General features: G+C 53.7%; 1 protein-coding gene and 1 pseudogene across 6 annotated transcripts in view; both read right to left on the minus strand.

The window, feature by feature from the left end:
- AGAP3 (ArfGAP with GTPase domain, ankyrin repeat and PH domain 3) overlaps nt 1-23,080 on the minus strand; it is a 58,033-nt gene that overhangs the window by 32,910 nt on the left and 2,043 nt on the right. The gene's annotated exons all lie outside the window — the stretch shown is intronic.
- On the minus strand, nt 4,041-4,308 carry LOC103071715 (60S acidic ribosomal protein P2 pseudogene; annotated as a pseudogene).

The following is a 23,080-nucleotide window of genomic DNA, read 5'->3' on the forward strand; positions in this document are numbered from 1 at the left end:
ACCCAGGGTGTCTAGGGAGAAAGAGAAAGACCCCTGCATAAAAAAGGCATGAGCTGTGAGGCACTGCACAGAAGTGGTGCACTGGTGGGGGGAAAAAGAAGGGCGGCCTCTGGCCCAGGAATCCCACAGAACCTTGTACCTGGTCTCCCTCAAATATTTGCTGGGTGATCCATTGATAAGTGTCGAGGCGCGCCCAGCTGAGGCCACGCAGCAGCCGCAGAAAGCCTGTGGAGGTCCTTCTCAGAGCCCAGGAAGGGCTGACTTTCTGCTGAAAGCCAAAGGCTGCGGCTTCCTCCCGCCGCCAGAGTGGTCCCAAGAGCCGCAGGGCCCTCCGACGCCGGTCGGCATCTTCTTGCCCACAAGGTGGCAGCAACACATCTTCCTGCAGCCAGGTGGCCTCCAGCTGTGCAGCGAGCAAAGCGGTAAGGACCCCAGCAGTGGCCCGGCGGTGAGTAGCCACGCGGGTTGGCCAAGCCCTTGGACCACTGAGCTGAGGGAGGCGATGAGTGTCAAACCCGGAGGATCGCAAGGCCCGCAGGTCTCTAGCAAGCTCTGTCCTCTCTGCAGGTCGCCCGGGTTGGGGATTAGGGAGTCCGCGGAGACCCTGGGCTGCCCCCGCCAACGATCCGCCACTCACAAGGGCGGCCTGCAGGACCGGCCTCCTTACAAGTTTCAGTTGTCCACAGCTGTCACAATATTCATCTAACACTCATCCCTCTCGGATATTTTTCTGGTGTGTTTAATGCTCCCCCGCTAGAACTCGGCAGGGCACGCAGGTGGTGTGCAATGATTCTGTGAATGAACGAGTGAATGAATGAATGAACGTACATCTTTGCTGACCGTGAACTGTGCGCCCCAGCTAGTTGTCGCTCACAAGCTCTAGAGCACAGGCTCAGTAGTTGTGGCTCGCGGGCTCTAGAGCGCAGGCTCAGCAGTTGTGGTGCACAGGCTTAGTTGCTCTGCGGCATGTGGGATCTTCCCGGACCAGGGCTCGAACCCATGTCCCTTGCATTGGCAGGCGGATTCTTAACCACTGCGCCACCAGGGAAGCCCTCATCCGACATTAAAGGTTGTTCTCTTCCTTCAAAACTGAGCAACGGTCCAGCCGAATCCCATGAGCTAAAAATCTGCCTCTTCCAGTCCAACAGGCTTTGAAAATGCCTTCAGTCTTTGGATCTTCATTCCATATCAGCAGAGTATCAACAGGCTAATGAAAGTTTGCTTTCATCTTTTTTACAGAAGTAAAATATGTTAATAAAGGGAAGACAACACAGTATTGAAATAATTGCTGTTTTTGCTCTAAGACGGAGGAGCTGTGCCCTGATCTGGGAACTCCAGTACAGATGCACAAGTTCTGGGTCTCAGGGAAAGGGGGACTGAGGGTCAGTGTACACTATTAAGAATAAAGACAGGTAGTTTGAGAGTCTAATGGACAAAAGTTTAAAAGCATCTGAATTCCAGGTGGGTGAGGGATGGATTGGGAGTTTGGGATTAGCAGATGCAAACTATTTATATAGAACAGATAAACAACGCGGTCCTACTGTATAGCACAGGGAACCATATTCAATATCCTGTGATAAACAATTGTAAAAGGAGGGACTTCCCTGGCGGTCCAGTGGTTAAGACTCCGCGCTTCCACTGCAGGGGGTGCGGGTTGAATCCTTGGTCGGGGAACTAAGATCCCACATGCTGCTCAACGCGGCCAAAATAATAATAATGTAAAAGAACGTGCAAAAGAATATATGTACGTATGTAACTGAATCACCTTGCTGTACACCAGGAGTCAACACAACGTTGTAAATCAAATATACTTCAAGAAAATAAAGTTTCAAATAAATAAATAAAAGCATCTGATTTCCCATTATAAATTTTGAAAGCAGGGCCTACACTGAGGCCCAGGGCTCTGCCCCATTTGCAAGGCCAAGCCTGCCCATTGTCCCCAGCATCCAACACACATGCCCAGACCCCGGGAGGCCTCTGGATGGGCTCCCCATCAAAGGAAGCCACAGACCTCTCAGGCCAGACCCAGGTTGACACCAGCAGGGCCTGGACGTGGAGGCTACCTCCCTCCCCACCGCCAGCCCAGCGGGAGTCGTCGGTGAACACTCAGCTCATGCCCGCTGCCACCACAAGCCCTCCTGGACGTCCCGGCCTCCTCTCACTGTCCCCAGTTCACCTCGTGTCTCCTGTAGATGCTAATATCTAATCTGCTCTCACCTCATGGAGGCCTGAGCTCCCAGGCACAGAAAGGTCACAGGTACCTGCCCCTGTGGCTCAGAGCCAGACTCGGCCAGCCCTGGGGACGGCAGAGCCATTTTGGTGCCCTATACACCCAAGGCAGCAGCCACAGGGGACAGCACTGGTCACCCGATAATAATGGCCACTTACTGAACATGATAGGCTCTACTCTGAGCACTTCACACACACAAAACCATTTAACCCCTCTGAGAAAGGTACTGGTTCTCTTTTTCAAAGAAGTATTTATATATTGGCCACGCCTCGCGGCAGTTGGGTTCTTAGTTCCCCAACCAGGGATCAAACCCGTGCCCCATGAAGTGGATGCTCGGAGTCCTAACCACTGGACCGCCAGAGAAGTCCTGAAAGGTACTGTTTTGTTTCTTTGTTTGGTTGGTTTTTTGGGGGCTACGCTGGGTCTTCGTTGCTGCGCGTGGGCTTTCTCTAGTTGTGGCGAGCGGGGGCTACTCTTCTTTGCACTGCGCAGGCTTCTCATTGCTGCGGAGCACGGGCTCCAGGCGCGCGGGCTTCAGTAGTTGTGGTACGTGGGCTCAGTAGTTGTGGCACACGAGCTTAGTTGCTCCACGGCATGTGGGATCTTCCCGGACCAGGGCTCGAACCTGTGTTCCCTGCATTGGCAGGCGGATTCTTAACCACTGTGCCACCAGGGAAGCCTGAAAGGTACTGTTAATCTCCCCATTTTACAGATGAGGACTCTGAGGCACAGCGGCCAAGTAACATGCCTAAGGTGAGGGCTGGTAGGTGGCTGAAGCTGACCTTCCAACCTAGGCCACCTGTCTGGCCCCGAGCCCTGAGGCCTACTGAACCTGGCGAGATTTCAGCTGGCACACAAGTTCATCTTGTAGGCAGCACTCACCCGTCTTCCTTTCCTCCTGCCCTGGTACCCATATCGGGGCGGCCCAGCCTTGCCCTTCCCAGCAAGGGAACCTCCTTCCCAAAAGACTCCCCAGGGTTCCTCGTCACCCACCTTCCAAACAAACTCCTGCCCCCAAATCCCACTCTCCCAGCCCTGAAATCAGTATGAGGTTCACGAGCCAGCCCTGCTAGGCATGCATGGCATTCACAAAGGAGAAGCCACCTCGACAGGCAAAAGGGGCGCTGTCTGGGGCTGAGGGGCCCTCGGCACACCTCACGTTCACGCCATTAGACAGAGCCCAGAGCGGCCAGCCCGGGCCTGAGGTCAGACCACCCTCCTGAAGCGAAGACAATTCCCTGGGCGACTGCCATCTTCCTGAGCCCTTCAGGTACCCAGCAACATGTGACAGTTAATTTCCTACTGTGAGACACACCCTTCCCACCTCCCCCCGCAGGGGGTCCACTGCCCAGCGCTGCCCCGGCCACACAAGGACTGGAGTGGGGTGGGGACAACCCGATGAGGCCCCGGGGGGCACAGGGCTACCCCCGTCCCATGCAGCCGGTCCACCTGCACACTCTTCTGCTCAACACCAGCAAGCATTCCCAGCCAGTCCCACCAGCCCTCCAGCGTCACAGAGCAACTGGGAGTGGCAATCAGAGCTTTGGAGCCTGGCAGTTGGGTTTCAGACTTTCCTCTTTTCTTTTTTAATGTAAAAAGGGTTTTATTTGGAATTCCCGGTGGTCCAGTGGTTAGGACTCTGCTCTTTCACTGCCGAGGGCCCGGGGGTCCAGGTTTGATCCCTGGTCAGGGAACTAAGATCCCGCAAGCCACGTGGCACAGCCAGAAAAAAAAAGGGGGGGGTGCTTTTATTTGCAGGGGAGCAGGACTCTAGTGGCACAAGCCAAATGCCATGTCATTGTCTGACTCCTCAGCCTCCTCCCCCTTCTTGTCTTTCTGCAGATCCTGGGGCGGTGGAGACGGCCACAGCCCCGGAAGCGGGCGCGCCGGCCAGCATGCCGATACCCCGGGCAATGACGCCCTCAATTGTTCTTTCCGTTCAGCCCACAGATGACCTTGTTGAGCCGGTCATCGTCCGCCTCAGTGCCGCGCTGTCCGGGATCTTCTTGATGTCCTTGGCGCTGGGGGGAGGTGCTGTCCCCGAGGGCGGCCGGCAGGTAGGAGGTGACGCAGCGCATCTCTGCGGCGGCGAGAGGCCTTGCACGGGCGAACTCAGAGGCATCAGGGACCCAGGCTTTCCTCTTAATTCTGCTCTCATCTGCCTTCAGCCTGAGGACTCACTGCCCCACCGGCCCGTCAGCTCTCAGGCCTGGGCCCCCGGGCCACACCATCGCTGTGAAACAGCGTCAGGGAACCCTGGTGACCGCATGGGTGCTCACGGGAGGCCACCCAGGAGGGAGCCCTGGAGGCCGTGTGCAGAGCTGCTGTGCTCTTCGAACTTACGCCACGGGCAGAGCCGACCAGGAGCCCCCAGCAGAACCCCTGCCCAGAGAGCAAGGGTCCCCGGCCCGTCAGCAACAACTGGGCAGTGGGGACGACACGCAGGGCAGAGGTGGAGGGGTCCCTGCAAACCATCTTCACAAACGCCCGTCCACAGCCTGTAGACCCCACGCGGGCGGGTCTTCTCCACCTCCCCTCCCGGCACCTTCACCTGTGCCCCTCTGTGCAACGGCCTCACTCAGCCCACCTCCTCCCCAAGGCCTCAGACCTCAGCTGCCAGCCCTCGCCCCAACCTCGCCGAGCCCCGCACAGCTTGGCCGGGCAGCCGGGGAAGCCCGCCGGCCGCAGAGTCTGTGTGGAGCTACGGTCGAGCCGCAGGGGAAGCTGTGCTGGACCCCGGGAGAGGGGGAGGCAGGACACAGTTTGCAACAAGGTTCCTGGATTTAAAGGACAGAGAGAGAAGATGGATAGATTCACTGCATAAAAATAAGGTCCTGAATGATTTAAAAAAAAATTGTAAAAAAACCCACAAAAAACCCTAAGAGAAATATAACTAAAGGGAAATCAACACATGGACAAAAATGTGACTATGCTGATGGGTTAATATCACTAATACGTGCAAAGTGCACAGATGTCGCTAAAAAAAAATAAAATCTTGACAAAGAAAGTACAAACAGCCAATTCACGTGGAAATCACTCGCTCTCACTTGGGACTCAAAGAAACAGAAATTAGAAATGAAGTTCCAGGGCTTTCCTGGTGGCGCAGTGGTTAAGAATCCGCCTGCCAATGCAGGGGACATGGGTTCGAGCCCTGGTCCAGGAAGATCCCACATGCCGCAGAGCAACTAAGCCTGTGCACCACAACTACTGAGCCTGCGCTCTAGAGCCTTCGAGCCACAACTACTGAAGCCTGTGCCCTCTAGAGCCCACGTGACGCAACTACTGAGCCCACATGCTGCAACTATTGAAGCCCACGTGCCTAGAGCCCGTGCTCCGCAGCAAGAGAAGCCACCGCAATAAGAAGCCCATGCACTGCAACAAAGAGTAGCCCCTGCTCGCCACAACTAGGAATGAAGACCCAACGCGGCCAAAAATAAATAAATAAAATTAAAAAAAAAAAAAATGAAGTTCCACTTCTCACCTACCAAAGCCTTAACATGACTTTTGTGTCCGTGAGGCCCAATGCTGGCAAGCGTGCATGTGCCCAACCCCCCTCCCCAGCAGCTCAGCCCTTTGCCCCTCGTACTGAATTAGCCACAGGGACTCCAACAGAGACCGTCTGACATGGACACAAAGGTTTAGGCCCAAAGAAGTCCAGCACTTCCAAACAAGTGAAATCAACCAGAGTGTCCACCAATACGGAAACAAGGGAGTAAGCGACAGTGTCTCCAGATGGTGGGACATCATGCAGCCACTTAAAATAACATCTGCAGGGGCTTCCCTGGCCGTCCAGTGGTGAAGCCTCCACCTCCCACTGCAGGGGGCACGGGTTCCATCCCCGGTCGGGGAACTAAGATCCCACATGCTGCACAGCACAGCCATAAATGAACAAATAAATAAGTAAATAATAAAATAACATCTGTAGAGACTTTTTTACTCAGCACAGCAGCAACACTTGTGATCATTTTTTTTTAAAAGCAAGATACAAAACTGTACATAACATGGACCCAGGTAAAAAACGCAGGGAAAAAGGAACATATCAAAAAAATAAATAAATTTAAAAAATAAAAAAGGAAAAAGGAACATATCAAAATGAGGACAGAGGCCAACTGTGGCGGTTAGGACCTGCAGTGATTTTTTTCTGCCTCTTTCTATTTTTCTGCAAAATGTACATTTCACCCTGTTTCCTAAAATGTTTGTGGAGGATACACTACAAAGAAAACAGAAGAAACAGAAGAGTGTTTCACTAGGGATGAGGGCTGGGTGAGGGAAGAAATGGCTCGCCAGAAAAACGCGTGGGTTTGCGCTCTCCCGGCTGAACCCTCGGCCCCCAAAGGCCCCCGAGCCTCCACACCTGCAGCGGCTATGGGTCACCACACAGCCCGACTGGGGCTCACAACAGCTTTCCAACTCCAGCTCTGCGCAGGACACAAAAGAAGAAAGTGGGTTGGGACGAGTCTAATAAACATGCACTTTGCCCTTCTCTTTTTAGAATTATATTTTACAGTATAAAAGCACATTCACAACACACTGGGAAAGCTGCTCTTGATCCTCTGCCCCCTTCCCTTTCCTTCACATGGAAGCTTCCAGAATGAGTGTCCCCTCCCGTCCCCAAAGCCCCAGTGCTAGGACTTGGACTTAGCATTTCACCGCAATGCCCGGCCTGGGAGCAAGGAGCAGCTGCTTACACAATACGCTGACAGGCCTCCCCAGTCCCTGGGTACAGACCTCACTCATCCATCATCCAGCCGTTGCCCTACTGAGGGCCATTCAGGTTGCTTCCTTTTTTGTCTTTAAACCTCTACAAGCGAGGCTGTAATCAACACCTGTGTACCTATGTGTTTTCTTTCTTTCTTTTTCTTTTTTCATAAATTTATTTATTTTTGGCTGCGTTGGGTCTTCGTTGCTACGCGCGGGCTTCTCATTGCGGTGGCTTCTCTTGTTGCAGAGAACGGGCTCTAGGCGCGTGGGCTTCAGTAGTTGTGGCTCTCGGACCATAGAGCGCAGGCTCAGTAGTTGTGGCGCATGGGCTTAGCTGCTCTGCGGCATATGGGATCTTCCCGGACCAGGGCTCGAACCCGTGATCCCTGCATTGGCAGGCGGATTCTTACCCACTGGGCCACCAGGGAAGTCCCTGTCTTTGGGGTTTTAAAAATCTTTTTCTTAACAATTTAGAGGAATTCTTTGTATAATAGGCATCTTAACCATTTATCTGGCATATGTACATGGCAAGCAAATTCTCCTACTCTATTCTACAAAAGTGTAATTAAATCTGTTAATTTTGTCATTGATTATAACATCTGAACAATAAGAACCACAACAAAAATCCATGAAACAAGAGTGTTACTAAAAAAAGGCAAAGGGGGCGGGGGCGGCCTTCTTGACAGAAAAGTACCAGCTAAGACTTGCAGAAGGAATGTCCAGATGAGAAAATGACCACGTGGCAGTCCCAACAGAACAGATTCAGGCACGATCACTGAGGCACTGAAAAGCACTGACTGAAAGTTGTGGGGAGCAGTTTACTTCCAAGGTGCAGAGGTCTCACCCTACAGATTACCGATGAATTACAAAGGGGGAGGCAATGGGGCTTCAGGATTAGGACATCCGGTAATTATGTCCTTAACGTCACTAACAGCAGGGCCTGATGTGACATAATAGGAGGTATTCCTGTCAAAAGGGTTTAACCTGGATCTCATCAAGCCCCTGAGCTCGCTTCAGGTCATAGGCAGCAAGAGGGATACAGGCACAAGTTAAATAACGCCAAGCAGCCACAGCGCCCGAATCAGAGCACAACCTTCTACAAGAAAACTGCCCCCAGACTCTTCAACAGTCTGTGTGATAAACCGGTCAGAATGGCCATCATTAAAAAGTCTACAGGGCTTCCCTGGTGGCGCAGTGGTTAAGAATCCCCCTGCCAATGCAGGGGACACGGGTTCGAGCCCTGGTCTGGGAGGATCCCACATGCTGCGGAGCAACTAAGCCCGTGCGCCACAACTACTGAGCCCGTGCTCTAGAGCCGGTGAGCCACAACTACTGAGCCCACGTGCCAGAACTACTGAAGCCCACGCGCCTAGAGCCCGTGCTCCCCCACAAGAGAAGCCACCGCAATGAGAAACTCGCGCACCGCAACGAAGAGCAGGCCCCGCTCACTGCAACTAGAGAAAGCCTGCGTGCAGCATCAAAGACCCAACACAGCCATAAATAAATAAATAAATAAATAAATTTATATTAAAAAAAAGAAGTCTACAAATAATAAATGCTGGAGAGGGTGTGGAGAAAAGGGAACCCTCTTAACACTGTTGGTGGGAATGTAAGTTGGTGCAGCCACTATGGAAGACAGTATGGAGGTTCCTTAAAAACTACAAATAGAGCTACCATATGACCCAGCAATCCCACTACTGGGCATATACCCTGAGAAAACCATAATTCGAAAAGATACACGCACCCCTATGTTCATAGCAGCACTATTCACAATAGCCAGGTCATGGAAGCAACCTAAATGTCCATCGACAGATAAATGGATAAAGATGTGGTACATATATACAATGAGATACTACTCAGCCATAAAAAAGAATGCTGGGGCGAAGTGAGAGTAGCATTGACATACATACACTACCAAATGTAAAATAGCTAGAGGGAAGCAGCCGCATAGCACAGGGAGATCAGCTCGGTGCTTTGCGATGACCTAGAGGGGTGGGATAGGGAAGGTGGGAGGGAGGCTCAAGAGGGAGGGGATATGGGGATATATGTATGCATATGGCTAATTCACTTTGTTGTACAACAGAAACTAACACAGCATTGTGAAGCAATTATACTCCAATAAAGATGTACTAAAAAAATAAATGATAATTGCCCTCAAAAAAATTAAAAAATAAACCTGCATGAATAATTTAAGTATCAAAAAATTATTTGGGGCCTCCCTGGTGGCCTGACATTGCAGGGGACACTGGTTCGAGCCCTGGTCCAGGAAGATCCCATATGCCGCGGAGCAACTAAGCCCGTGCGCCACAGCTGCTGAGCCCATGTGCCACAGCTACTGAAGCCCGCGCGCCTAGAGCCCGTGCTCCGCAACAAGAGAAGCCACCGCAATGAGAAGCCTGCGCACCGCAACGAAGAGTAGCCCCCGCTCGCCACAACTAGAGAAAGCCCGCGCGCAGCAACGAAGACCCAACACAGCCAAAAATAAATAAAATAAAATAAAATAATTTATTTTTTAAAAAAAGAATAAAATAACGCCATCGGCAGCAACATGGATGGACCTAGAGATTATCATACTAAGTGAAGTAAGTCAGAAGAGAAAGACAAATGCCATATGATATCACTTTTATGTGGAATCTAAAACATGACACAAACAAACTTATCTACGCAACAGAAACAGACTCAGACATAGAGAACAGACTTGTGATTGCCAAGGAGGTGTGGGTGGGGGAGGGAGGGTTGGGAGTTTGGGATTAGTAGATGCAAACCATTATATATAGGATGGATAAACAACTCCTATTGTAAAGCACAGGGAACTATATTCATTATCCTGTGATAAACCATAATGGAAAAGAATATGAAAAAGAATATATTTATATATAACTGAGTCACTTGGCTGCAGAGCATAAATTAACACAACGTTGGAAATCAACTACACTTCAATACATTTTTTTTAAATATTAAAAAAAAAGAGTCTGTGTGATGGGGAAAAGCATCACGATGGATCCTGTGCCCTCCTGATCCCATCCTGATTTGGAAAAACAAAGAGGTTATTATATAAGGCATGTGGGGGTTACTTGAGGACATTTGGTTATGGATGAGCTAGTCAACGATGGTTGAGAGTTCTCACTCATCTTTTTAGGTGTGACACTGGTATTACATTATGTAGAAGGACTGTCTGTTCGTAGGAAATGCCTGCTGGAGTGCTTGGGGGGAAGCATCCACAGCTACTGACCATCACCTCCACCAAAATATGTGTGTGTGAGAAACAGAGGGAAAGCAAATGGGGTAAATGTTAACTATGAATCATTCAAGGTGGTCATTTTTCAAAATAAAAGGCTTGGGGAAAAATCTGTCTGTCTTTCCCTCTAAATTCTGGGTTTCCTGTCTGGCTTAAGGGGATACCTCTTATCCCAAGATTAGACAATATTCTTTTAACTTTCTTCTGTATTTTTAAGAGCTTTATCTTTTTCGTGGTGCAGCAGCGCATGCCGGCTCAGAACACAGAGTCTGAGAATGGACTCCCTGGGTCCAGGTCCTACCTCTGCCATTGTGAGGTGAGCAACCTTGGGCAAATTCCTTTACATCTCGGTGCGTCAGTCTCCTCATCTTCGAGATGGGGATGATAACACCCCAGGAATGTCTCGAGAATTACAAGCAAGCACGGAGGGCAGAGCCTGGCACATAAGCACGAACAGAAAGCTATTCTTTTGAGTTCTTTCTGAGATGCCAGATCTGATGCAGCCACCCTTCTTTCAGAACCCTGCGGCTCCCTGGCACCTGAAGCAAGAGCTGTCAATCTTGCGATGTCTGCAGCACAAACAAAGTGCTGGAGTGTGGGGTGGCACATTTGAATAGTTTAAAAACACGCTACGCCAGCAATTTTCATAATAAAATCACGACTCTGGTAAAACAGCGTCTCGCGGTGCCTATCAAAGCAGCCAGGCACGCCACAGGGCTCCCCCCACGCCCCTCCACGCTGGGTCACTGGGTAGAAACCCCATCAAGGCCCTGGCGTGTGGCGCGCTCTTTCGGAAATACAATTTTTCTTTGGTGCCAACTCAGCATCACCCAGCCCATCCTCTCCTGCTTGGAGCAGAGGGACACCCCACTCAGCCCACTCCCAGCTGGGCTGCACCAGGCGGCACTGGGACCTGTACCCCCGCGTGCCGCAGAAATCAATGTTACCCTTGATCGAGTTCAGGGGGCACCCTGGAAGGAAAGGCAGTGGCAATGCCCAAGGCACCCAGTTCAGAATTCAGAAGGGCCTCCCCCCTCCTCCCCCGACCCCACGGCTGCACACAGCTCCCTCCGCCTGGACCACCCAGCCCTCACTCTCCAGGACGGATTTTCTCTTGCAGACAGAGGGGAAGGACTCTCGCCCGTGCCCCCCGGGGACCCTGCCCCCTCAGTGGGTCTGTGTTAAGCTGTTTGGACTTGGGTCAGGGTCTCTGTATCTATGCCACTGGTGCCCCCAACTTGGACACAACTGACTGCCCTGGACCTGCATGGGGCCTGTTCCCCCTGCACCCATGGGAGAGACCCAGGTGGTGGCCGGTGTCCCTCCCTTGGCCTCATACCCACTGTCGCCAGGCGAGGGTCACACAGTTGGGGCAGAATGTGGCCGCCTCCCGGGGCCGCAACCCAGGGCAGCTTTCTCCCCGGGCAGGTCGTGGGGTTTAGGGCGAGCAGTCAGAAGCACCTGCTGGAAAGCAAGACACCTTGCTCTCGGGGACCTGGCAGCTCTGACCCAGCTCTGAGCCCTGGAGGAAGACGCCAGAGAACTCCACGCACCGCCCCTCCTCCGGGTCACCCCAGGGCTGGCGAGGCAGAGGCTGGCGGCCCAGACTCTGAGGGGAGGCACAGGCCTCAGAGAGAGAAGTTAGGTCCCTCCACAGACAGCCCCCGCCCCACCCTGCTCTGGGGGCTGCAAAGCTCCACCTCAGGGGCCTCACAGTCCACAGGCTCCTGCCCTTGGCTGCTCGGGGCCAGCGGGCTGGGAGGGGACCCCATGGGCAGCACCGTGGCCCTGGAGGGGATGGAGCAGTGTGATACAGGCGAGGGCTCCCTGAGCCACCTCCAGGTCCAACAGGGCCCCTGGGCTGGGTACAGAGCAGGGAGGGCCCTTGGTCACTGGTACCTGCCAGGCTGGTACTGGGCTGGAGGCCCAAGGCCCACCAGCCACGGGCTCAGTGTCGAGGAGGAAAGCAGCAGATGAGGCCAACACCAGCTTGGGGCCAGCGGGGGGGGAGAGCATCCACTGCTCCAGGCCCCACGAGGGACCAGGCCGGGGGAGACTAGGGGCTGGGGAGGGACACCCAACAGACCAGGGCCTCGAACGGGAAAGGTGGGCCATGGAGCTGGACAGAGGCAGGTTTAGATCCCAGCTCTTCTCGCAGGTAAAGGGAAGTAATGGCCCTGGAGGGGCTGCCGTGCGCTCAGGGCCCACTGAGAGAAGCGCGGCCCAAGGGCCACAGCCGGCAGGGGATGGGGGATACCCAGGAAGGGAGGTGAGAGCCTGTTAACACAGTTTCAGGATGGCGTGTCCGCCCCAGAGAGTGACAGCCTGGGAGAGGATGAGAGCTCTGCAGGGTGACAGGTTCTGTCTTCTCTGGGTTGGCTGGAGGGGCCTCAGGACATCCCATCCAAGATGTCAGTCACCAAGGGCCTGCTAAAGGCAGAGAGCTGCCCAGCCCAGCCCATTGGCAGGTTCCCTGCTGGCTCCCCAGACAAAGGTTAACAAGAGGGGGTTGGTGAACTAATATAATACAACAGGATGCTCCTTCCTGGGTGGCTCCACAAGCATCTCATCTCCAAGCAGAGGGGGGAGGGGGAAGGTCTCCTTATTTCAGGGCCCGGAAGTGGACTGAGAGACAGAGCAAGGAAGCCAACCCAGGCTGCTGGCTGAGAGGGGCCTTATTCTGTGCCACATGTTTTCAGAGAGTACGTGTACGTTTACGAACTTTTCACTATTATATACACGTTACTCAGCGTAAAGACAAAACACAAACCAAAAAAAAAAAACAAACAGCTCCTGCCTAAGACACCAGGATGGGGTGAGGGCAATATTGTGACTTTGCTGGTGACACATCCTGGCACAACTGCTGTGGGTCACGGCTGAAGGGGACATGGCCCGGCCCCCCTCTCCTGTGAGCTGGAAGGAGTGTACCACGGTGAAGTGCAAAGTCCTCACGGCCCTGCTGCTCAGCAGTGACCTTGAATCCCTGGTAGGTGGCTTCCGCCCTCTCTGGTCCGCAGAGCGAGGGCTGGGCTTACAGTCTGCACGGCTGGCCGGCTGGCCGGCCTACATAATCGGCACCCTATTCCCTAGTGGTCTGCACTTCACAATCCAGCACTTTAGTCCATCAAGCGTGAGGAGGATACGCAGAGGCCAGCCAGTCCATGGACTGTGCTGTTCACACGAGCTCTGCCCAGCAACAGGCTCGCTGTCTGGCACGTCCACTCCCGGTCGGGCCCACCGGCCCTTGCCCCCAAGCAGATGAAAGAGCCTTTCCCTGCCACCTCCCTTCCCCTCACCCTAATTCAGGATTATCCTCGGGCTGTGATGCAGAGGGGGCGGGCGGGGACGTAAGCAGGGCAGAGCGGCAGCCACGTGGGATGAAACCGCCAAACCCAAGTGACGCGAGCCACGCTGGGGCCCGTGGGCAACCCATTCTCAACCAAGACGCTAAGAAGAGCCTGGACGTGATCCCCCCAACAGACACGCACCCTCTCCTCCAGCTTCTTGCAAAAGAGTGGGGTCTGGGCTCACTCCCCACCTTCCACCTTGAGCAAAACTGTGTGAATCTCGGTTCCAAAACTTGAGAACCCCTGGATGGGAACACGTTTCGGGGCCGAGCCCCCTCAACAGTAGTTGTGCTTCCGGGTTTTAAGAAAATCCCCAGCGACAAAAAACTACTGTGACTTCGGTAACACTTCTAAATAGATTTATCTGCTACCCATCACCACGGCCTGAACATAGGTACTCAGGAGTGTTTGTTGAATGACTGAATGAAAACGGCAGGATATTCATGAAAGGCACGTTACTTAAAAAATTTTAATATGATACTTCAGAAAGATGAATCCAAAAGGATATACTTCTGTATTCAATTTTTCCAACAAACAGGAATTCTTTTGTTACCTTATAGGCTAAAATTAGAGCTGTTCTTCCAATACCAGACACACTGGCCATGCATGGCTCTTAAGCACTTGAAATGAGGCCAGTCCAAACGGAGAGGCACTGAGTGGGTGAAACACAGTTTGAAGACTTAGTTGAAAAAAGAATGTAAGATGTCTCATTAAAAATTGTTATATTAATTTATTAATTAATTTATTTATTTTATTTAATTTTTGGCTGTGTTGGGTCTTCGTTGCTGTACGCAGGCTTTCTCTAGTTGCTGTGAGTGGGGGCTACTCTTCATTTGCGGTGCACGGGCTCCTCACTGCAGTGGCTTCTCTTGTTACGAAGCACGGGCTCTAGGCGCGCAGGCTTCAGTAGTTGTGGCTCGCGGGCTCCAGAGCACAGGCTGAGTAGTTGTGGCACACGAGCTTAGTTGCTCCACGGCATGTGGGATCTTCCCGGACCAGGGATCGAACCAGGCGGATTCTTAACCACTGCGCCACCAGGGAAGCCCCGTTATATTAATTTGTTAATTGCACATTGAAATGATAATATTTCAGATACAATGGGTTAAATAAAACGCATTATTAAAGATAATTTTTTTTTTTTGCTTTCTTAATATGGCTACTTAAAAATTTAAATTTACACATGACTCACATGTGTAATTGGTGCTGAATTAGAGGAAATACTTTAATCAACGGGCAAGCAATCAGATGAAAGCAATGCTGGGTGCCTGTGTGACACACTCCTTGTGACCAGCTGTGGTCCAGGATCTGCTCCAATCAGCTGGAACGTCAGACGAGTCCGGACCTGGCACCCCTCCCTGGGGCCTGCCAGGCTAAACCAACTTACCCCAAACTCTGCCCCGCCAGGTTCTCCCGTTCGCCCGCTCGGGTTCAGGGAGCATGACTGGGGAGCCACCACTGCAGGTGCCATGAGGGACACTCCCTCCCTCCCTGAGTCCTCTCCGCAGCCCTGCAAAGGTTGGAGCCACTGTGAACACTTCCGAGGGGCCGGGGCTGGTCTAAAAGCTTTGCACGCGTTAACACACTCCACTGTCACACCTACACAATGAGATGGGTGCTTGTTAAACTCACATTAGCAACAAGGAAGCCAAGACACAGAAAGGTTACACCACTACTAAGTGTTAGGAACGTACATCTAGGCAGCCTGGCTCCAGAGCCGGATTGTACCCACTACCCTGTACAGACTGACAGAGAAGGAATGACCAGGCTCCATTCCATTCTACCATATCATCCAACCTAAAACAGTCTAGAAGAGTCTAGAAGCAATAACCAAGACGAGTGGGGCTTCAGAGGGACTGAAAGCCCCCAAATCATCCCAGTGCTTCTTAGCAAAGGGGCTTCATCTAGGGCCTGTTTAACCAAAAAAGTTCTCTGGGCAGGGCAGTGCATCTGCCCCTCCCTGGAAGAGACCACACACAGAGGAGGGGCCGGGAGCTCCCACCAGGAGCAGAGCAGGAGCCCCGAGTGGGGTCCAGCTCTCCCGGCCTCCCGGCCCTGCCACACACACAGACCCACAGACACACACGGAGAGGCCATGACTGGGCTCGAATCCCACTCTACTAGCTTGGGCTCCAGGTTCGCAAGCCAACAAAGCATCAAATTAAAAGGCAAAAGAAAAACTGCTGTGGGCGGGTGCACCAGCAGTGGCAAGGAGGGGTGCTGACAAACAAGAAAGAGAAAGAAAATACACACTATAAACAGGCACGAAAACAGTAAAGGCACATACATCCCCCTGGGACCATGTGCTGTGGGCTCACTCACCTTGGTGCCCAGGGCCCCGGAAGGGCCAGAGTGCCGCCAGAGAGATCAAGACCCCGGCTCCCCTCCAGCAAACAGCAATGTATGCCTGATCTATGTTTGCATATTAAAACTGTCCTACACAGGGGCTTCCCTTGCAGTCCAGGGGTCAAAACGCTGCGCTTCCACTGTAGGGGGTGTGGGTTCAATCCCTGGTGGGGGAACTAAGATCCCACATACCACACAGCCAAACAAAAACAAAACTATCTTACACACACTAAGAAAAAGACTAACAAACCACGAGGAAGATGAATAAGGGATATGACGGGAATTCAACAAAATACAACAACCAAAAACATTATGTTTCGTGTTGACTCTCACTAGTAATCAGATATACACAAGATAAAACAACAACAAAAATCATTTCATCATTTCTCTTCACCTTGCAAGTGGACAGGGTGGGCAGGGAAAAAGGCAGTCTCTGCCCCAGGGAAATGGGAAGGGCCTTCCTGCAGAGTGGTGTGGAGCACAGAGAAAGTCCCCAAAAGGTCGTGCGTGCCCGACGGCCTCACTGTTTTCTTCCACTTGGGAATTTGTCCAAAGGAAATAATCAGACAAGTGTGAAAAGATCTAGGTACCAGGAAACTTGGATCAACTGCACGCAGCCCCTCAGCTCACCACGAGCACGCACTGGGTGCTCGCTCTGCGCCAGGCACCGCTGTCGGCGCCTGCCGCGCCTAACCCCATCACACTGTCACTACCCCTCCTCCTTACCTGAGGAAACTCAGGTACAGAGGCGATGACCAGCTCCTGGAGGGCTCCCGGGCAGCGTGTGTCATATGCTGCGCACAAGAAGGCAGCCTCAGAACCTCCCACTGAACGGAGTCTGCCCTCCCTGGACCAGGGACCCAAGACTGAGATGGTCCAAATGCTCGAGGGCGGGGTCACAGGGAGCTGTGCAGATGAAACCAGAACTGGGTTCTAGGAGAACAGGCCAGGGGGATTGATGACTTGCCCAAGTTCTCACAGCCAGTCGGCGGCAGAACAGGAATGAGAACCCAGGTATCCCAACTGCCCTGCAGGGAGCTGCCAGACGGTGCATGAACGCAGATGCCTTTCTTGAAACTGCGACTCTGGTTCCCCTTCTCCCAGTGGAGTATTTCCCACAGAAGTCCCACTTTCGCTGTGAAACGCCAAGAGTATCATCAATCACAGAGCAGCAGACAGTAGATATATATAGGAGAGTAAGCAGATGGGAAAGACACCCATCAGACAGACAGACAACAGCAGGTACCTCGGGGAGGGGTGGGGGGCACACACATTTCTTCGACTTCCTTTCCACATTTGAATGTGTTATAACCAGCATGCATTATTTTTGTCATTTAAACATATATTTTGGGGCTTCTCTGGTGGCGCAGTGGTTAAGACTCCGCCGGCCAGGGCTTCCCTGGTGGCGCAGTGGTTGAGAGTCCGCCTGCCGATGCAGGGGACACGGGTTCATGCCATGGTCCGGGAAGATCCCCCATGCTGCGGAGCGGCTGGGCCCGTGAGCCATGGCCGCTGAGCCTGTGCGTCCGGAGCCTGTGCTCCGCAATGGGAGAGGCCACAGCAGTGAGAGGCCCGCGTACTGCAAAAAACAAACAAACAAACAAACAAACAAAAAGAATCCGCCGGCCAATGCAGGGGACACGGGTTCAAGCCCTGGTCCAGGAAGATCCCACATGCCGCGGAGCAACTAAGCCCATGCGCCACAACTACTGAGCCTGCGCTCTAGAGCCGGTGCGCCACAACTACTGAGCCTGCGCTCTGGAGCCTGTGAGCCACAACTACTGAGCCTGCACTCTAGAGCCCGCAAGCCACAACTACTGAAGTCCACGCACCTAGAGCCCGTGCTCCACAACAAGAGAAGCCATCGCAATGAGAAGCCTGCGCACCACAACGAAGAGTAGCCCCCGCTCACCACAACTAGAGAAAGCCCGCGTGCAGCAACGAAGACCCAATGCAGCCAAAAATTAATTTTAAAAATAATGTTATTAAAAAAAATAAAATCAACATATACTTAAATTTTTTAAATGTTCAAATATTTTGGAGTGTTTCTTGACCAAGCATCTCTCTCCTATGCACAACGTCCATGCTGCTCATAGAAGGGAGAGCCCCCCTCCAAGAGCCACCATTCAGTTAGGGATTCAAGACCCTCAGAAGAACACCATGGCAGGAAAGAAGAGCTCTGGGTCACCCTTAAGTGATACTCTAAAAGCTTTCAAAATTTCAAAAGTTCAACTCGAGGTCAAAACCTTGCCTGAGAGGCACCCAGAAGGGCTGACCGGGTGTCCAACCTGGCCCAGCAAAGCTCAGTCAGCCCATCCATGTGAGGGGAAGGGCACGAGGCCTGGAGGTGGAAAACCAGGCAGAGTCCCTGGCTGTGCCGCTCCTGTGTGGCCTTGGGAAGTGACTCCATCTCAGTCCTAGGAGATCTCATTTGCAAAATGGAGACGATACCTGCATACCAGAGAAGACTGCAAAGGACTGCAGAGGCCTCGTGACCATCTCCAGCAGGCAGGTGAGGAATGTTAACTGGTGGAACACTGCACAGCCCATGGTCCCCATCCTCAAAGCAGGAGATCCTGCACCTCCCCTTCCCGCTTCCATAACCCTAGAGCTCAGCTCCATGCGCCAAAATTAGCTGCCCCTCACTCCTGGCTTGCATGGTGGAAGTTGGCTAGGCGTCAGGAGGAATGCTCTCCGATTCAACTAATCTCGAGTTACCTGCATATTAAAAAGAGAATGGGCGGGCTTCCCTGGTGGCGCAGTGGTTGGGGGTCTGCCTGCCGATGCAGAGGGTGCGGGTTCGTGCCCCGGTCCGGGAGGATCCTGCATGCCGCGGAGCGGCTGGGCCCGTGAGCCATGGCTACTGAGCCTGCGCGTCCCGAGCCTGTGCTCCACAACGCGAGAGGCCACAACAGTGAGGGGCCCGTGTACCAAAAAAAAAAAAAGAGAGAGAGAATGGGGGCAAGCCAAAGGGTCCTAAGTGGGTGTTCAGGAGATGCTGAGCAGAGACACAGGAGTTCTCAGGGGCCCAGGCCTGCCTCCCCCAAGCTAGGGCCTCCTTCCCCCTCCATTCCTGAGGTTCTGAGGCCAGAGGCCTGCTGACAGCTGCTAGGGAGGGCTCACAGTCAAATGTACGGAGTGGACACTAAGAGCGCATTAATCCACCTCTCCTGCCTGCTCTCCCTGTGGCCTTACTCCCTCTGATCCAGCCGGCACTGCACAGAGAGTAAGTTCTCAAATGCAACCGGCTCTCAAATACGACCTGCCGGTTGGTTCCTGGTTCGACCCTCCTGTGATAGCCCATCTCCTGCAGGCTTAAGCATCACCTCGTATGGTCTTCCGGAACAAGGTGAGGTGTAAATGAATTAATACAGGATAAAGCATTCAAAACTCCCGAACCAGGGTCCTCCTGCCTGTCCCCGGTGGACTCAATGCTCCAGGCACGCAGACCAGCCTGCTGTTCCTTGAACCCCGACCCTTGCCGCCTTTGCCAACCTGTTCCCTCTGCATGGAGCATCTCTCAGACCCTGCGCCTGGCACACACATTCAGTTAAAGAAATAACTGGTAGAGGAAAGTTAGGGTATGTGCCAGCCACAGGGTGCTGACGAGCAAGGACCATCTTATCTATACGGTGTCTTCCACCTGGCAGAGAGCTGGAGCGCAGTGAAGGGGGACTGAATGGGGGGTGGGGAGGCTGCATCTCGAGGCTGCCCAAGTTCCTGCAGGCTTGGGGTCTTGACAAGGCTTCCCCAGTCTCTCATCTCCGCCCTGCTTTTCTTAAAACCCGGCCTTTATTCCTGCCACTCCCAATGCCCCCTCTGGCACCTCCTACACGCTGATCCATTCACCTTCAGGGTCCAGAGCTCTGGCTCAGCCCCTTCTCTCCCCTCCTGCTCTCCACTGTGCTAGATGCAACGGGACCACACAGTAGGAGCTAAATGAATGTATCTGGAACAAATGCAGCTTTCCCAGGCCACTGGCACCCACACTGATATCCTCTTTTTCAGAATTCCTAGAGCTCTTCTGTGCAAAGTCCTAAATAACCAGTCCCCCACCGGGCACTCATTCTCCAAACCAGCTAATTACCAGAATGGGCCGGGGAAGTTACAAATGCAGATCCCTGGGCCCCCATCCTGAACCCACGGAATCAAATCCCTTGGAGGGAGCCTCAGAAATGCAGACTTGGGCAAGTCCCACAGGTGAGAATTACCAGTAGGTTGGGGATGCCCACCCTGAGGAGCAGGCAGAAGGGAATCAGCTCAGGGGAGGGCTTCTCTGTCTCCAAAACATACACAATTGTTCTCTCTGCATCAGGGCGCTGCTGCTGGGATCTAGTCACAGCACACAGACGAAACAGGGGACAAACACTAGAGCCCTGGGCAGGCCTGCAGGGAAGGATGTGGATGCTGAGGCTGCCCCCTCCGACTGCCCCGCCCACAGCTCCGGACCCCCTTCTCTCTTCAGCCTAATTTTGAACCAGACAGGAAGACCTGCACCTCTTTTTACCTGAGTCCTTTCAGAATGTTACCAAGCCCGGAGCCCACAGAGGCAGGCAGAAGCTGCCTCTGTGAGTGAGGGGGGAAGAGGCCAGCTGGGGCGCTGGCCCGTCCAAGGAATTTCACTGCTTAAAAACCCCTGGGGGAAAACCAAGGGCCATGGGAACAAGTCACCCAGTTGACAAAGCCGGGTTCCTGCCGCAGCAGCAGCCTCCCGGGGCCACAGTCCGCTTCCAGGCCCTCCATGCGGGCCTCCCCTTGGGCAGACCTCCCCAGGTTCACATCGACTCAGAGACAAGCCTGCCTTTTCCAGGCCACCTGCTGGGGCCCCAAGGGCTGCTTCTCCCAACACCTCACCTGGCTTCCGGCTCACCTGGCCCAGCATCCCTGTGTTCTGCGTGCCCAGACTGTCCCCCATCTGGACCAAGGCCTGGTTCCTTCGCGTCCTCTTTCTAGGACACAGCCAGGACACACAAGCAAGCCCCGGGAGCGCCCCTCGCTGCAGGTCCCACGCTTCTCTGAGCCTCGGTGTACCCACCAGGGAGGTGAGAGGGGCTCAAGGGCTCCGCACGCAGTGGGCTGTCTATCCCTCCATCCCAGCTCCTGGTGACCTTCCGCTTGTTCCTTAAGACCGAAGGGTGGACAGGTTTTCTCTTTCCTTGGCCTTTGGTGGGAAAAGGAACTCCCTCCCTCCAGATCCTGTCCTGAAACACAGGAAAGCGCAAAGCTCCCCTGCTTCTTCCTACCCTGGCAACGGGGTGAGAGGGGCTGAGAGAAGCAGACAGAGAGAATACAGGAGGGCAAGGTGCCACCACGCTTCCTCAGTCCCAAATGCATCCTGACCGCATCTCCGCAGTCACCTTCAGGGCTCAAACGCACCCTTCACTAAAGTATTACTGAGTGAGGCTTCTTACACACTAGGAAAATGTCATCCCTTCCCTCTAAGAGGCTCACCCCTAGTAAACACAGGATCAGCCTCCCAGGCGATGAATGTGTTTATGTAAGTCTCGACCCAAGTCCGCTGGGCCCTGGCAGGGGCGTCGGTCAGGCTCAGAGAGTGAGCAGGGAAACACCCGCCAGAGAAGCTGCTGCCCTCCCTCCGCCGAGAAAGAAGGTGCGGACGCTGCTGTGCAGGACGGCGGCAATATGGTTTGGCAGATGGGGAGAGGAAGAGGATATACGGCAGAAATTGGAGGAGGAGTTTTCTGGGTTGTTTTTTTTTTGATGCCTGCCTGCAGCAGAAAAGCTGGGGCGACGGGAGTGGGAAAGCAAGGGTGAGGTGGGTAATAAAGATGGGTTCCAAGAGAGAGGCCGGGAAAAAAAAAGGGGAGAAGGAAGAAAGAGGTGGGAGGCCTTGCCAAGAAAGAGCAGGGAAGTAGGGACCAGGAGAGCTGGGAATGGATGTGTGAGGAGCAAGCTGGGCCCTGGTGACAATGAAACATTGGGTCCCAGGATCCGCGATGGTGATACCAAGCTTCCAGGCTAAGCAGACAGAATGTGGGGTACTCTTCCAAACCGCAGTGGGGAAGTTGGTCACGGGGGAGGGCTCTAAGAGGGGAAATTCCGCCTATCATGTTGAATTCAAGATGGGGGTGAAAACCCAAGTGTGTCCCAGGAACTCTGGCCTTCACATCACGGAAGATGCTGGGCCAGAGACCTCCTGAGCTCGGGGCGGGGGTACTGCTAAGGAAGCGGGAGTTAGACGTGGAATCTGGCCAATCCTGCCTCTCCCTGCTCTGGACGCCATCCCTCACCCCTCCTGGGGCTGTCCCACCCCCTCCAAAAGGGGCTGTGAGGGGTGGGGGAGGCATCTTGGTGCTGATCAGGAACTTACTTCCTCCGGGGAAACAGGGAAGCTGCAGGAACGGCATTTCTTCCCCCCAGCCCCCACCCCTTCAGATCTAGGAGGAAATATTGGTCATCTCCTCTCTTTGGGGCCCCTGGCTCACACAAATGCCATCTCCTGGTCCCCAGCCACACCGATGATTCAGGCCATTTACTCAGATCCATGCTAATGAGTTTTTTTTTCTGTCACCTAATTAGTTCACAGTGAACTCAGCCTTCAGAGGAAAGAGATGCGATGCGAGAGAGCTGGGAAAAGGACAGAAAGAAGGCAGACGGGAATGCTACAAGAAAAGAGCAGGACCCCAGCTCCAAATGGGGTCCCCTACCCGCAAAAGACCAACTATGCCTTCCTCAGCCATGGGGACCTCTGAAAGTAGAAACGGGGTGTTCAGGTGAAGGACACCCCCAAGAGCCTCACACAATGAGAGAAAGATGGGAGTGCAGCCCTAACTCTGAGGCCCAAGTACTGGACAGGGCCCTGCCCACAACTCCAAGTCATCAGCAAAAGGCCTTGCACTCTGCCTGCATTTCCGAACCCACCACCTGCTGGTGGGCGTCCCCCTGCAAATGGAGTCGGAGGAGGAAGCAGATGGCCCAGGGCCAGGCCCATCTGCCCCACATGCGTTCAAAGGTCACCACGCCGCTGGGGTGCCTGCCGGTGCTGCCCGTCCCCACCACACCCGGGGTCGTGGTACATCTGCCAGCAGCGTGCACCCACTTCCTCTGCCCCTCAGTAGCCGAAGTCCAGGGCCCGAGAGCCTAGAGAAAGGAGCGCTGGGCAGCTCAGTGGCCCGGGGTTCTAGTCCCCGACGCCTGGCGCTGTGTCCCTGGAGGTCGGTCAGCGCCCACCAGCCCCGAGCCCGCCTCTCGAGCGGCTCC

Source organism: Lipotes vexillifer, unplaced genomic scaffold (genome assembly GCF_000442215.2).
Source record: "Lipotes vexillifer unplaced genomic scaffold, Lipotes_vexillifer_v1.1 scaffold472, whole genome shotgun sequence".
Taxonomy (NCBI): Eukaryota; Metazoa; Chordata; class Mammalia; order Artiodactyla; family Lipotidae; genus Lipotes; species Lipotes vexillifer.